Source organism: Eptatretus burgeri, chromosome 3, assembly GCF_056783735.1.
Source record: "Eptatretus burgeri isolate ZD-2024b chromosome 3, Ebu_testis_v1, whole genome shotgun sequence".
In the NCBI taxonomy this organism is placed as follows: domain Eukaryota; kingdom Metazoa; phylum Chordata; class Myxini; order Myxiniformes; family Myxinidae; genus Eptatretus; species Eptatretus burgeri.
Genome location: NC_140963.1, coordinates 134,244,162 through 134,257,788, shown reverse-complemented (window position 1 = coordinate 134,257,788; position 13,627 = coordinate 134,244,162). Strand labels below are relative to the sequence as shown.

General features: G+C 45.0%; 1 protein-coding gene across 2 annotated transcripts in view; it reads right to left on the bottom strand.

Annotated features, from left to right (window-relative positions):
* The window catches only part of LOC147031021 (uncharacterized), a 45,771-nt gene that overhangs the window by 4,745 nt on the left and 27,399 nt on the right, over positions 1-13,627 (bottom strand). The gene's annotated exons all lie outside the window — the stretch shown is intronic.

Below are 13,627 nucleotides of genomic sequence, written 5' to 3'. Positions count from 1 at the left end.
GATCATTCGTTTCCTATCTCAAGGAACACGCTTACGATACAGCTGGAAGGAACTTGTTATATTGTATCATCAAAGAACTTCACTTGCCACAGTTAAGCGATTATAATATCATCCTGTTAAGGAGTGAAGGAATATCATCCATCTCCCGAATGCTGCTCAGCACCCAACCTCAAAACAGCCTGAATACTACCAAAACTGTGTCCATCAGGCATATAAGTAGCCTGGTGTTGGCTTCTTGGCTAGGGTGGCTGGCTTAGGATCCGAGGATCCTGAGTTCGAGCCCCATTGGCTGCTGAATTAACACCAGGTGGGGTTCACTCAGCCTGTCGTTCTTGCGAGGTCGGCGGAATGACCAGTGTTCTGGTAGAGGGGCATAGCCACACTTCCAAAAAAGGATAGCTACCCGGGCATGCCAAGCTGCCATATGCAAGAACAGAACGGGCATGTAAGTGGTTTTGAAAACGAGGGTATTGGAAACGGAAAAGCTGACGAGTGAGAGAGAGGTGTAGTACGTATAATTAGAGACTTCACAGAACACCTTACTCTGTGCAGCTTTGATAAAAGGGATGTGGGAGGGGTCTTTTCAAATCTTGCTTTACATTTCCGAGCTCCATCTAGATTAGCTTTGTTCATGAACTTTGAATAACAGGTGCTTTCATAACCATACGAAGCCAATGGGTCAAACGGAACAGTCCAGAGCTGAACTTTCTGGCAACTCTTCTCAAAGAAACTGACGATTTTTGAATTATCTTTGAGAAAAGGGTGCACTAAACAAACAGATCTTTCAGATGAATTTAGCTCTGCGAATACCCACAAAGTGAACTTGCCCATTGTTCCAAGATAATTGTAATACTTTAAGAAATGTGCCTCGATTTCAATATTTTTTTTGTTGTTTTTTTAAACGAGACTTTTTGCTTTCAAATGCAGCTCTGCCCTTATGATAGACTCTTATACATTACCTTCTCCTTTTCCCCTCAATAACTGTCCTGAAGGAATATGTATGATTATGTCTGATTTATTTTTATTATTATTATTTTTGGCTGCTCTTAGAGCACCCTTATTCTGGACATTTCCATCTGTCTGTCTGTCGGAAACTTTGGTCAAGCCTCGGGGCTAAACCACTCAACCGATTCCAATGAAATTTGGTAGGTCGGACCAATATTTCTGGGAATCGTGTGCTTTCGAATATGGGACTCCGGGCCCGAGCAACGGCCCTTTAAAGTGGTCAGAAAATCGAAAAATCGAAGCTTAGAATTCTGTGCGCAATCTATCTAGCTCCCTTCATGCCAATTTGCAGCCCTAACAAAAAATATTTGTAGGAGGAGATAGGTTTTGGGCGAGTACATGTCGAACATTTCAGAAACGGTTAATTGCGAATACAGTCAAAGCTCGTTACTATGCCACCCGTCGGGACTGAGCAAAAGTGGCATAGTAGCGAGAGTGGCATAGTAACGAGATTTTGTAAAAACGGCCTTATTTTCTCAAGTTACCCATCTGTAGTTAATCTTTAGACAAAATTTATTCCAGCAAGTAAAAGGCACGACTGTTGTATAAGCTAAGCGAACGGAGAACATACACACACTAACAGAGTTCACACACTAACATATGGCATGGCGAGAAATTCACGACACACAAAGCTTTCAAGAATCGTCGGCTGGCGCATCTTCTTTCGGCGGATCTCGTGCATCTCGTTGTCTAGCCGATCGCACGCTTGCATCACACCGGGCTTCCCGCTTCTCTGCTGCATGAACTTCCGGACGGTGCTACAAGCGCGCTGGGCTTCCTCGAACGGAACGATTTCCTCCTCGACAGTTACCTCATCATCTTCGCTTTCCACCGGCTCCTCACTGCACAGAATCTCCTCCGCAATCTCCTCCAGCGTGAAATACCCGCCAGTCGCGAGGCGCTCGTCGGCTTCGAGAAAGTCAGACAGCTCAATCTCCTCGTTCTCGTGCATCTTTTCCTCGGCAGGCAGAGCTTCCCAGATGTCGGGCAGCTCCGCATCCTGTGGCTCAGTTTGGATCTCCTCTTCGATGAACTTGGCCTTCGCGAAACAGTTCCTGATCGTCGACTTGCCGACCTGCTCCCAAGCACGCCGGGCGACGTGTAGAGCGTCGAGCAACGTGAACTTGAACTCCTTTCCCTCGTCTATGGCCTCAAGCCGGCGGCATAGCAGGAGCTTCTTGTAGTGGCGCTTGAGGTTCTCTATGATTCCCTAATCCATTGGTTGCGAATTGGCTGTCGTGTTGGGTGGGAAGAAGACCAGTTGGATGTTGTTCAGCTCGAGCTCGGGAGGGTGGCCAGAGAAGTTATCGAGACAGACCAGCACTCTGCGTCCCTGCTGGCCGAGTCGTCCGTCCCACGCACGCAACATCTCCTCAAAGCTCCGCCGTCATCCACACCTTCGAGTTCGCCTTGTACTTGACCGGGATCTCTTTGTTCTTGAAGGCACGGGGTTTCTTGGAATTGCCAATCACCAGAAGAGGGAACTTCTCGCTGCCGCTCATGTTTGCCCCATCCAGAAGAGTGATCCTTTGCTTGCTTTTCTTTCCTCCAGTACACCGCTCTCCCCTGAAAGCCATGGTCTTGTTCGGAAGCAGCTGCCAGAAGAGTCCAGTCTCGTCCAGGTTGAAGACGTCGTCTGCGGAGAACTGCCCGAGTAAGGGCCGGAGAACCTGTTGTTGCCACTCAAGAAGGGATTGCGAATCCACCGCTCCAGCTTCGCCCTGCACTGTCTTGAACGTGATGCCGTGGCGCTTCTTGAAATTGCCCAACCAACCGTCGCTCGCCATGAAGTCTGGGATGTGCATCAGCTCGACCAGTTTCATCGCCTTCTCCTTGATCAGATCGCCGCTGACAGGCACATTCTGTCCTCTTGATTGCTTCAGCCACATGAGCACTCCCTCATCAAGCTTTGGGTCGTGAGCCTGCGTCAACTTCATGCGCTTCGATGGAAATCCAGCTTTGATTGCAGCCTCGATTGCATCCTTCTTGCTGAGAATGCCCTTCACGGTGGTTCTCTTAACTTCGACGCCCCATTTCTTGCTAATCTCCCTGGCCAACTTGGACTGATTCGGCTCCTTCTTCACGGCATCGATGATCTCCTTCTTCTCCTTCAGCGTAAAGTCGGTTCGCTTGCGTTTTGAGCTGACATTATGGGCTGAATTTGAAAAAAAATGATGTCACTGTTGTACGTGTGCCTGCGTGTCTGTGTGTGTGCTCATGCTTTTTGTGTCTCGTTGTGCGTGTTGTGATTGGCTTGTTGTGGCTGGCATCGGGGAGAAGAATCGCGTGTTTTGACACAGTCTGACTATGCGCGTACGTATTGAGTTATGTTGTGCGCAGCTGGACTGTAGTTCGTCGCTTCGCCTTTGGACGTGAGTGTGATAATCGAGCACTGCGCAATACAGACTTTTTCACGACTCGTGCCTTTTAACAGTCACACAGTAGTGGCATGGTAGCGAGAGTAGGGGGTGGCATAGTAAATTTATTTTGTATTGAATTTTGTCGGGACCAAGCAAAAGTGGTATAATAGCGAGAGTGGCATAGAAGCGAGGTGGCATAGTAACGAGCTTTGACTGTATCTCTAAGGGAAAGAGTCTGATTTTGATGAACCTTGGGTGAAATGTGTACAATGTGGCTTTCATGTACACAAAAATGAATGGTTGCTTTGCACATCTCCGTTGCTGAGTCACAGCTAAAATACTTTATCGTACATCGTACACTTATTGTGGACTGTACAAAAAATCAATACCTCCGAAACTGGACCTTTGAGGGACCTGGTTTTTTTTTGTGCCCAAGGAGAATGTCTTACAGCATCATATAAAAAATAAAATCTTTAGCGAATAGATAAATTGAATTACCAGGGCTGCCATTTGTTAGAGTCTCTTTGGAAACATGCCTGAAATTTCACAAGGCGGGTTTCTGAGCGCAAACTAAGAGGGCTGTGATAATCATATTTATTGTGCTAAATTGATTGATCGCATGTACATGAATATCGGCGAGTCGCGTTGGCCAGCTTTCCATCTAGAGCGAGCAGCCATGTCGCCTACCGGCTTCTTTGATGCATTTATTTGTTTTTTCACCGCGAATACGTAAAGCACAGGGCCATTGATGTCGAAGCAGGTCACAGTTTATAAACCGCGAATACGTGGGGACCCCGAATCCATGAATCGCGAGATCCAACAGTATCCATTAAAAATGTGTAATAAAAGTCGAATCCGAATCCAACAGATCACTACTGATGTCCAAAGGTGTAAAATATAATCAGACTTATAGTAATTACCATTAAAAGAGTGAAAAAAATATTTTGGAGCCAAAACTTCACGTCCTGCGGAGCCGATTATTTAATTAAATCGGGTTAGAAAAAAAAATCATCGCTCTTTCCTCATTTTTATCTAATTTCACTCTCGACTTGCAGTTATTATTTTGGCCATGAGTTCCGATCACCAAAAAATGGAATCATATTTGAATATCAGCTTTTAAGAAGCCGATACGATACATTTTTCAATCTTGCCAGGAGCCAATCACATTGCACCGAGCTTCACACAGCCAATAAGCGTAAACCGTGAACATATAAACGGGCAGTCATCTCTGTCATATATATATATATATATATATATATATATATATATATATATATATATATATATATATATATATATATATATATATATATATATATATATATATATATATATATATATATTTAAATATACACACTCAGTGTACAAAACATTAGAACAGCCTCAATTTGTCATGGCATGAACTCTACAAGGTGTCAAAAGCGTTCCACAGGGATGTTGGCCCGTGTTGACTCCGATGCATCCCACAGTTGACAAGTTGGCTGGTAGTGGATCTCTACTCCAAATAGCTCCTTCTATCCCATCCCACAGATGCTCAATCGGATTGAGATCTGGTAACTGGGCAGGCCACTGTGGTAAGCTGAATTCACTGTCATATTCATGGAATCATTCCTGGACAATCCTAGCCTTGTGGCACAGGGCATTATCCTGCTGAAGAAATCAATTGGCAGATGGATACACTACTACCATGAAGGGATGCACCTGATTGGCAATGATGTTCAGATATCCTGTGGCATTCAAATGTTACTCCACTTTTATCAAGGGGCTCGATGTGTGCCATGAAAGCACCCCACACCCCACACCATCACATCACCACCACCACCAGCCTGCAACATTGACACACGGCATGATGGATGCATGCACTCATATGGTTTTCTGCATACCCTCTCTAGTCCTCCCATCAGTGCGAAACAGCTGGAACCGGGATTCATCAGACTCGGCAATATATCCAATCCTCCATTGTCCAGTATTTTCGTTCCTTAGCCTACTGCAACTGCAGGTTCTTGTTTTTTGCTGGAAGAAGTGGAACTCTGTATGGTCGTCGGCTGCCATACCCCAGTCATGTCAAAGTGCGATGAGTTGTGCATTCTTTTATGGGTATTTCAGCACCAATGTTGTACTGGACTGTCAGTTGACTAAGTGTAGCCCGTATGTTGCTCTGCACAATTTGTGTCAGCCTCCTTTAGCCTCTTTCATCAATAATCTGTTTTCAACCACAGGCCAGCCATTGGCGAGATGTCCTTTTGGGTGGTGGACCATTCTTGATACACATGGGAAACTGTTGAGTGTGAAAAACCCAGCAGCGTTGCAGTTCTTGACACACTCAAAGCAGTGTGGCTGGCACCTACTACCATAACCCCATTCAAAGGCACTTAAAATATTTTGTCTTGCCCATTCACCCTCTGGCACACATTCACAATCCATGTGTTAATCGTCTCAAGGCTTAAAAATCCTTCTTTAACCTGTCTCCTACCATTCATCTACACTGATTGAAGTGGAATTAACAGGTGCAATCAATAAGGGATTGCAGCCTTTGCCTGGATTCATCTGATCAGTCTATTTCATGGAAAGAGCAGGTTTTCCAAATGTTTTGTACACTGAGTGTGTGTATGTATGTGTTGAAATGTTAATGTATATATATATATATATATATATATATATATATATATATATATATATATATTTTTTTTTTTTTTTTATATATAGTAGATACTGAGCAACTCCAAACCATGAGTGTTGAAAGCGCAACTTTCTATGTTACCTTTGGCCTATGTTAACCTTTCGACCTCAAAAACAATAGGTTTCTCGCTTGTGACGAACTCCACCGTGAAGTGAAGTTTCGTGAAGATCGGTTTAAAATTGTGACCTGTAAGCGATTGACATACAAACAGACAGACAGACAAAATAACGCACAAGACCTACCAATATACTTGAAAAATCTTCGATTTTCACAGATAACTAAACAAACAAACAGACAGACACGGGTGGAAACGAGTATGGGTTTACCTTCATAAACCACAGGTTTGTTTTTGGAGAGAATGTGGAACTAATCACCAGCTGAAAATACGTTTTTTTTGTTTTTTTAATGAAACATCAGGCATGGAATGGCGTGGCATGTACTTCAAAACCCATTCTACACCCGTGATATGACCTGAACCAAGGCAAGACGATCAGGAGGATTTTAAAGGTGACTGATCCATAAAGTGCTTTTTGGTATTACTCGTGACATTTTTTACAATTTTGTTTGAATAGTGAATTGACCATAATTTGTGCGTGCGTGCGTGCGTGCGTGCGTAACATCACAGCAACCTTATCTAGCAAGAATGAAGTTCAGATTCTGGAAAATAAAAGTCATCGATCACCATTAAACAATAACCAAATGTTAACGTAATACAGATGGGTTACAATTTATTATCCTATTTTGTTGTTTTATTTTGCTTTCTGAAAGGGGAAAAGAACCTGAGAAAACGATGTGAGTAACACACCGGAAGTCGATTAATCTTAGACCCACAAAGTGAACTCGCCCATTGTCCGAAGACCTTTGTACATATCCACCTGCAGATGAAACTCAACTAATGACGTCTTGTTTTTCTCAGACACAGAGACACAAGTGAGGCCATCTGAAGCTGCATTGTCCACGTTGTCTGCTGGTGGATCAACTCCACACTTCCTGCAGCAGTTGTGGATGGCTATAGACACGACCTTCTTTCAGGAACTTTATACAATGTGAACATCACAAACCAGACTGATGTTCCTGGCAATACTGAGCAAATGAAGGCCTGTATCAGGATCCAGGGTTGGGATGATTTTGCTATTCCGCAAGGAACAATGTTCTCATCGGTGTTCTAAACTCCAAGTTGGGTGTGCGACTTTATAGGCCTGACATAATCTAAATTTCCCAACAGGGAATTCTGCAACTGGTACGTCCTTCCTCCTGTACCGAGTGATGATTCACTTCCCATACAATCTCTCTTGTTCCTCTTCTGTCCCGATTGGTTCTTATGATCACTTCTTTATGAAGCCCATTTATCTGTCTATTATAAGGGAGAAACCTCCACAAAGCACAATATGGTTGTTCACACACACGAACCTGTAGGGATCGCAATCTGTCATCACAATGGATTGTGCTTTCATGTCCACAGCACTTGATATTGATTCCACCCAGGAATATATGAAAAAAGGATAACTTTAACTCATGCAACGGTTTATCCCATCACACCTGCAGCTATCCTCTCGGCCCTGGAACAATGAATCCTGCAGAGAGGCCGTTGCGGTCAAGCAACTAACTTTCTCAACATGGAAAGCTAACCTGACTGAGGTTCATTCCATAAAGCTCACAACAAGGCAGAATGCCTAAATGCTGTGTTTGCCTCCAAATATCATTTCCCTAAATCATCTTGCTTTGTCCCCCATGCATCTCTCCCCCTCATAACTACTGACTACTGGATCTTATCTCCTCACCTGTAAAGGGAAAGGAAGTTCTGTCCAGCCAATACCTTATTTACATGATGGGGCCCAAATGGCATCAGTGACTATATTCCCAAATCCTGCTCTGCCATTGTTGCTTCCCCCTTTTGTGCCTCATTTAGTCTCGTCCTTCCACTTTGGCCACCTTCCATTGGCCTGGAAGGCAGCCAACACCACTCCCATCTACAGGAAGGGTGCAAAAACAGATATTCTCATGTAGAGACCGGTGAACTCATGCAATCAAATCATTGCTGCTGTCAGTGCTTTCCTGTTTTCAAGCAACCTGATTTCTGATTATCAAATTGGGTTCCATCCCAGTACCTCAGCTCTGGATATAGATGCTGCTCCTATCTCAGGAAAGAATGCAGGCCCTGCATTTCCATCAAGAGATCAGGATTATCCCTTTGGACATATATCGGGCATTCAACACAGACTGCCGTCCTGCATTGCTTGCCAAGCTCTCTTCCTGTTGCAAACAAGGCTGCCTTTATTCCTGAATTTCTGACTTCTCGACTCACACGGTCAATGGAACCCTCTTCCCCTCTCCCAGTGGAAGTTGGAGTTCCCCAAAGCAGTGTTGTTTCAGCCCAGTCTTGTTCTTCATCGTTTTTCGAAAACTCCCTCTTCCTTTTTGTTGACGACTCCACTCCGTCCCAATAAAAGGTAGACAGAAGCTATTCTCCGCCGATCTGTGATTGTTTAAATGCTGGTCTGATAAATGAAACGTGTTTCAATCCTGGAAAATGTCAGTCTCGCGCTTTCACTCCAGATTAATTGTCAAGCTAATCCATCTGTCTATTTCTGTGGTCTCTTGAGCGCCTTGACTTCACCATCAGCCATAACCTTTCCTGGACCAACCACAGAGCAAAACTGACCTCCTAAAGGCAGCTGTGGACTGGGCATTCTCCATCGATCTTAGCCTTTCTTTGTTAAATTCAGACCTACACACTGACAACAGCCTTTTGAGGAAAGCTCAATGAGTACTGCTTTCCTCTATGGTTTGGCACCCCAGCATCATGCCTCTCTCCTGGATTCTGTGGATTCTAAAGCTCTCAAATTTATTGGAATCTCCCATGATGAGGCCGAATGGAAACAGGATCTGTTGCCTTCACATCACAGGCTGCTTGGTGGTCTATTTCTTTCCCACCTTTTTTTTTTAATGCTCCTGTTTTCACAGTCCTTTGACCTCTCTCGGCTCTTCCGTTTATGGAACCACCTCCCCCCCCCCCTACTATTCATTACAGGGCTTCTTGCAGGCAGTGCACCACCACCTTGTTTAATTCCCTTTTGTTAATACAAACATGGTCTCAGCTCATGGAAGAGCTAGGACACAGAACAGGACAGGACAGAACATAACAAAGGAAATTGCAGGAGAAAGGGGAAACGCCATGAGCAGGGCAGAGGGATAAGGTAGACGAAGACGGACAAACAAGGGATGCAGGAAATGATGATGGGTATGGGAGAATGCAAGGGGTGGACAAGATGGATACATTAGCAAAATTTTGGGAGGGGAGGAGGGTGGTTTAACAGGTGTAGAAAAGATCATGGCTGTGGATTGGGGATGACCTGAGATGGTCATAAACAGCTGTCTTGAAAACCGGGAGGGAAGAATGACATTGAGGAGAGTGTGGAAGGCGATTCCACAGGTGGGAAAAGAAAGGAATAAATGAATGGAAGTGAGCAGTGGTTCTGGATTTACTGTTGGATTGCATGCGTCGTGCAGATACCTGCGGGGTGGGGGAGCAGAGCTCGGAAAGGGCAGAGGGTGCAAGACCAGAAATGAGGTGGAAGAAGACAGAGAGACCACCGACATTTCAGCGATGGTGAAGTGACAGACCCATAGACTTAGCTTTATCGCGAGATTTCCAATGATCCTGAAAATCTTGGTTTCCGTGGTGTCAAGTTGAGCAAAATGTGAGGCAGGGGAGCCAGCCCAGAGGGGAAAGCAGTACTCCATCAAGCTACGAATGAAAGTCTTGTCGGTGGATAGAAGCTCAAGTGTGTTAAGGAAGGACTTTGCACGATGGAGGATGCACAGTTGGTTACTGGCTTTGGAGGCCATCTTTGAAATGTGGCTTGCCCAAGAGTTTGAGTGACTGACCCTCTTTGGGACGGTTGTTGAGAAAGTAGATGGGAGTGTTGGTGGAACGGGGGAGGTGGAGAGGGAGAGGGGGAGGGAGGTGGAGAGGGAGAGGGAGGTGTGTGTGTGTATTTTATCAGGATTGAAAGAGGTGTTCCAAGTGTTTGACCAGTTTGTGATTTTGTCAAGGTCTGAGGAAATGTAAGAGGCTGCTGCCTGTCTTTCAGAAGGATGAAAAATGTCACAGCAGAGAGTGGAATCATCAGCAAAGAGATAAAGAGGATTTTCCAGAGTCAGTGAGATTATTGATGAAGATTAGGAATGGGATGGGGCCTCGAACACTGCCTTGGGGTACTCCAGCCTTCACAGGGAGAGGAGGTGAAAAGGTTCCATTGAGAGCCACATGTTGGTTTCGAGAGTGGAGGAAGTCAGTAATCCAAGAGTGGAGTTGGCCTTGGATTTCATAGGCAAATAGTTTGGAGAGTAAAGCAGGATGCCAGACTGTATCGAAAGCTCGAGACATGTCCAGAGACTGCAATGATATCATGACTGATATTAAAGGCCTTCCTCCGTTGTCGGAAGAATAGAAGCAGCATGTCCAATGTGGAGTGATTAGGTCTGAATCTGAATTGATGATTCTGAAGCTAAGTCAGTGAGGGGTGTTGGTTTTGTCACCGACAACCCGACCATGCGGCAGGTAGCCCTGAGTTGCATGTTGAGTAAAGGATACCACCAGTGACCCTCCTCCTCACCCCCCCCCACCATCCCTCTCTCCGGTATGGTAAGGGACCACTTGGAACAGCATGCACATGCAATTTAGCTGACACAGATGCGTTAAATCAGCGCCATCATTCAGATGACAATTCTACTCAGTCACATCTGACTACCCACATGGTGCAACCTACACACAGTGAACGTATTGATCTCCTGAGCATGTCAACTCGAACCTCAGAAGCCAATATTTATAATTCTATGAACCAAGGTGAGCTTATAGGTCAAAACACTGGTGTCTGTCAGGAGTGGGATCGAAACCCAAATCAGTAAATTTGGTTGGTGACGGAATTTATTCCATGAATCGGGTTTTGAGGTTATTTTTGTTCTGTATATCGTAACAAGGCACGATGGAATATGCATGTAATCCAGGGACAGATGAACATTGCCTTTTTTTGATGTTGCCATGACATTCATAGTGAAGTGAGAATTGAGTGGAAATCTATTCCAAAGTTAGACTTTGGAGATGTTGTGGAGTTCCTGAAGTTGCCAAATATAAAAAATCTAACATACTCTAGGCAGTTGGAGAAGAGCAGTCTGCTTGCTTTGACTTTTTTTTTTTTTTTTTTTGTATACCTTGGTCGAGGCTCGTATGAGAGCAAACACACAACTCACAGCAAGGAGGCATGAGACAAGAGGGGCGGGAGTGGAAGGGACAAAACATTGGGGAACAGACACAGGTGAACTGTGGAAGGGAGAGGGATGGGGATGGGACGGGGAACATGGCGAGGAGAAGATGGACATTACAGGGACTTTCAGGAAGGAAAGCAGGAGAATTGAAGGAAGTGGGCTTGGGTGGATTATCGGGGGTAGAAAAGATCGAGGATTTGGATGGGGGAAGATAAGAGGTGGTGGTGAACAGCTGTTTTGAAAGCCTGGAGGGAAGAATGGGAAAGAATAGAGTGAGGAAGTTTATTCCAAAGGCAGGAAAAAGAGGAATGAAAGAGTGAAGATGAGCAGTGATTCGTGATTTTGGTAGTTTTGCCAGAAGGGGGTTGCTGCCGGACCTTGAGCGCCCTGTGGAAATGTGCTTGGGACAAATCGCAGAGAGAGCACGGCGGGCAAGGCTGGAGAGGAGTCGGTAGAAGACAGAAAGACCACCGACCAACCTGCGGTGATTGAGTGAGAGGCCCAAAGACTCAGCTTCATTGCGGGAGATGCCAATGATCTTAAAAGCCCTGGTTTCGACAGCGTGAAGTCGAGAAAGGTGGGAGGCAGGAGCACCAGCCCAGAGGGGAGAGCAGTACTCCATCAGGCTACGGACAAAAGCTTTGTAAGTGGTCAGGAGCTCAAGAGGGCCGAGGAAGGACTTTGCACGACGGAGGATTCCCAGTCGGCGACTGGCTTTTGAGGCAAGGTTGGAAATGTGACTTTCCCAGGAAAGGTCATTGCAGATAGTGAGACCCAGAAGCTTGAAAGAAAAGACTTCTTCCAGAGGATTGTTGAGAAAGTGGATGGGGGGGGTTTTGTAAACGGTCCTTTCGAAGAGACATAGTGAGAGTGTGAGATTTGTGTGGATTGAAAGACATGTTCCACGTGTTGGACCAGTTTGTGATTTCACCCAGATCTGCAGTGAGCGAAGAAGCTGCTGCTTGCCGGTCTGAGGGATGACAGATGGTACGGCAGAGGGTGGAGTCATCGGCAAAGAGAAATAGAGGATTTTCCAGAGAGTCCGAGAGATCATTGATGAAAACCAGAAAAAGAACAGGGCCCAGAACGCTACCTTGAGGAACTCCAGCGTGCACAGGAAGAGGGGATGAAAGAACTCCATTTAGGGCCACACGTTGACTGCGACAGGAGAGGAAGTCTACGAGCCATGAGTGGAGATGGCCTTGAATACCATGGGAAGAGAGTTTGGTGAGTAGGGCAGGGTGCCAGACTGTGTCAAAAGCACGTGATATGTCCAGGGATACGGCTCGGATTTTCTGTCTGGCATTGAGGACCTCCATCCATTGATGGGAGAGCAGTAGCAGCATATCCAGGGTAGAGTGACCTGGTCTGAAACCAAATTGATGATTGGAAATCAAGCCATTGGAGAAGAGGAAGGATTTCATATCTGAAGCGATGATGGATTCCATAACCTTGCTGATGATTGGGAGAAGGCTGATTGGTCTGTAGTTACAGGGATCTGTTTTGCACCTTTTTTATGCAGGGCAGTGATGTTAGCAGATTTCCAAGCAGATGGCAGATGACCTTGGAAAAATGAGAGACTTTTCTCGGTCAGTCCATTCTCTTCTAGTTTTCCTCGTGTAGACTCGATCACATTTAAAAGTTATGATCTGCCTTTGACGTGAACACAAAGTGACAAACCCATTAAGCAATTCCTTTTGAGCTCAGGATGCTAGAGCCACAGGTTTGAACTCCATACACTGTCTTGGTTTGTCCCTTCTCTACTCCTGTTCATGTAACTGCAGTTCATGTGAAAATACCACTGATGCCACATAACAACATGGTCCAACATGCTGGAGTGCATTGGGATATCCCCTTAATGCATCTATTCTTGGCCAATCATGTTAATTCAAATGTATTGACACTTAATATAAATGGTCAATAATAGTTATTAAAGCAGTTGCCCCAATGCACACAAGTTTAACCAATATTTACAAGCTCCTCCAGAAAGCCAAAACAGAAGGAAAACGAGATGGTATTCATAGAATACACGCTCCACGCAGTCTTGAGAAGGACTTGGTGCGAGCCAACTTTTTTGTTTTTTTTCTTTGATTCAATATGGCTGCCAGATCACGTGACACATGACGCCATCTTTATCAAAACATATTTTCCATGGGTAGTTGATCAATTAGTTAAATTTTATATTAATCGGTTCAATGGTTTCTCCGAAGATTTTCAAAGATTTTCCCCTGAGATACAATATCGCTGCCGGACCATGTGACACATGATGGTCATTTTTTATGAGAATCAAGTTCAACTTTCAAGTGAATTGGAT